Here is a 3,308-nt window from a genome sequence, read left to right on the forward strand (position 1 = left end):
TTCAAAACCTTACAGAAAATGATAGGTAGAAACTACTACTGTATTTAATTGGAAAACAAATAAAATAATAATAATAAAAAAAGAAAGAAGGAAGGAAGGAGGGAAAATGTTTAGTATGTGCCAGATACTGGGAAAACAAATACAAATTGATGAACATGTAAGATCAAATCTGGAGACAGTAAAGTCTGAGTTCAAACTAGCTTTAGGCACTTAGTAGCTGTGTAACCCTGGGCAAGTCAACCTCTCTCTGCCTTAGTTTCCTCTTCTCACAGGGTTATTGTGAGGATAAATAAGATATTATTATGGAAGATAACACATATGATGGAGTGGTGTTCAGGGAGGGGGAAGTTTTGATCTGGGAAGTCAATTGACCCCTTTCCAGAAATTGTGACAGTGATTCATTATTTATTGTATAAAGGGCAAGAATGAAAAGCACAGTAGTTTAGCTGAAGACAGTCTGGGGACACTTATAGATATAACAAAATCCAAATTAGCAGGAACATATAGTTCTAAGACTCCAGGACAAGAGCTACAGTCCTAGGTCTCAGGCAGAAGAAGATAAAATATTTAATTCCAAATTCTTTAGGAGGAGAAAAAAAACCAAAACAACTGCCTTGTAGAAGACAGCTTCTCAATATTTTCTTGACTTCCAACTTGCCTATCCAAAGACTTTGAGGAATTTTCCAGTGGTTGAGATTGGGACCTATCTCTTGGTGGAGCAAAATCTCAACTTACTCCCATCTAAAGGACTCATGTACTCTTTTTTTTGCTGAAATTTTTTTCTGAAATATTACAATTTGTAGAAATATTATTTCTTTTTGCTATCTACTTGGATACATGAGTTTAATCACTATGAACTACTTGTGATGGTTTTTTGGTGAAGTTAGCATTTGTTGGGAAGGAGTTAAGCATGAAGGTATAAATTTGGGTTACAATCCCCCTTTAAGAAAAGCTTTGAGGAATGTATCTTAAACCTAAAAATTATGTCCCTAGACTAGCCAATATTCAGAGCAGGAGAATGGGCCTCTGTTTTCCTCTGAGTGAGAAAGGTACTGGACTAGAATTATAACTGTCTGTTTCCTCTGAGGTCTCTGTATAAACCTCTGGACATTCCATGTGGATAAGCAGATCTTTGGGTAGCCTTATCTGTTGTTCACAAGCCCCCACCAATGAATTTACCCTCAGTAATCAGCCAGGATATAATTAGCCATGCTAACAGATATTATGAACCCCATTTTGGAGGCAAGGACACGAGCTGAGAAAAGTTATAAGTCACATAGCTAGGTCATAGTCAGAATTAGGGCAGAGGTTTCATGAATCCAAATTCTAATGCTCTTTTAATTAGCATATAAACTTGGAGGATCTTGAAAGGCAAGAGGTAGAGAGAAAAGAGCCCAAAGTAAAAAACTATTATTTTCCCCAAAATAAAGGGGAAATGGGCTGGGAAAATAATTCCCTAAATGAGCACAACTGAAAAAGAAGAAGAAAAGGGAAAAAAAAGAAAGTAATTCCCCAAACCGGGCTAAAGAAAGATCTAAGAGTGATGGAAGAAAAGGCCCAGGAGAATCCCAATGAATCCATACTCAATCAATGGCACCAAAGGCCTCCTTGGGCAAGTAACTCACACCTGCTCAAATATAATCATGTACCTCAAGAACAGCTAGGTGGTGCCATAGTGCCTAGAGTGCTGGGCTCGGTCAAAGATTCCTGCACCTAAACTATTTGGTCTCAGAAGCCACTAGCTGGGTGACCTTGGGCAAGTCACTTAACCCTGTTGGCCTCAGTTTCCTCAACTACAAAATAGCAGGGGAAGGACCTGGCAAACCACTCTGGTATTTCTGCCAAGAAAATCCCGAAAGGGGTCACAAAGAGTCAGACATGACTGAACAATATCAATATCTGTTTATAGGTTATAGTCTCTCAATAAAATGGAAGATCCTTTATGTCAGGGACTGTTTTTCATTTTTCTGCATTTTGTCTCAGTCCCTAGCAAAGGTGAAGGAGGGAAAAGGGGAAGGGAACAAGCATTTATATAATTCCTAGGGGGCCAGGCACTGTAGGTGACTTCCTCAGGATCACAAAGCTACTAAGGGTCTGAGGCCAGGTCTGAATTCAGGTCTTCCTGTCTCCTTGTTCACTACACCACCTACCTACCTGCTTCAGCATACCTGGGGCACCATGGGCCCATAACTGAATGTTGGATTGGATTGGGTCAGAACAAGTGGGATCTGATTATAACCAAAGCTCACTGATGTCCATGGTCTTGTTCAACACTGTGGATGGTCTGTCATCTGGGGCCCAGTCCCTCCCTCTCCTGCCACTACAGAGGGAAGGATGCAAGGCCCATTGAGTATTAAGGTGATGCCCTAGTAAGTTGGAGGGTAAATAGAAAACACAGCATCCCAAGGATGGCATCAGCAAACCATCTGGACCAACAGGCAGAAAATTAAGCAATAAGCAGAAAACTCAGGGGAGAACCATTGACACAGAGCAAGGCAATGACTGTTGTCTTCCATAACGTATGAGTTATGAGACACATGATATGAGAGCTAGTCAGTGGTGGGCAGGGGACCAAATAAGATCCTACAGCCAACAGTTTATGTATGATCAGCTCCAACAGAAGCCTTGAGGAGGCTACTCAAGCATCTGAAGGTCAGAAGAAGCAGAATTTCCTGTCCTTTCTAATCTAGAAGGATAAGCCTTTCAAAGTATATATTTCTAAAAAGTATATCCTTTATATTATTGCATCATGCCTCACTGTGCCATATCATAAAAGGATAATGCTACTCACTTCATTGTTCCATATGGAACTGCTCTGAGGTTTCCATTTGTTTGTTTTTCCCAGCAGTAGCAATTTGTGATGGGGTTTGTAAGATTAGCTGAATAGTGTTGGGGGCACAGGCTAGATACTGGGACATAGAGAGAAACTAACTAGCCTGTAATAGAGAATAAAAACTGTGTTTACTCTCATGAATAAAAGGCTTAGGCTACCCAGCCTCACCATTCACATCCTTGGTCAGCTACAGAAAGTGTCAAATCTGGGGTCTATGACCAGGAAAGGTTGTCTGGTAAGGAGAAATAATAGGATCATTGGATTTAGAAGTAAAAAGAAATCATCTCCAACATGTTATTTCTCAAATGAGAACTAAATTAAATTGATTCAATTAAATCAATTAAAGACATTGCTCAAGGTTACATAGATAATAAACAGAAAAATCAGGATTTGAACACAGATCATCTGGAAGCTTTTACAATGAGGAAAATGACCTCTTATTCTAATTTCCCCAAAATATGGAAGGACTCAGGTA

The sequence above is a fragment of the Macrotis lagotis genome, chromosome 7 (assembly GCF_037893015.1).
Source record: "Macrotis lagotis isolate mMagLag1 chromosome 7, bilby.v1.9.chrom.fasta, whole genome shotgun sequence".
In the NCBI taxonomy this organism is placed as follows: domain Eukaryota; kingdom Metazoa; phylum Chordata; class Mammalia; order Peramelemorphia; family Peramelidae; genus Macrotis; species Macrotis lagotis.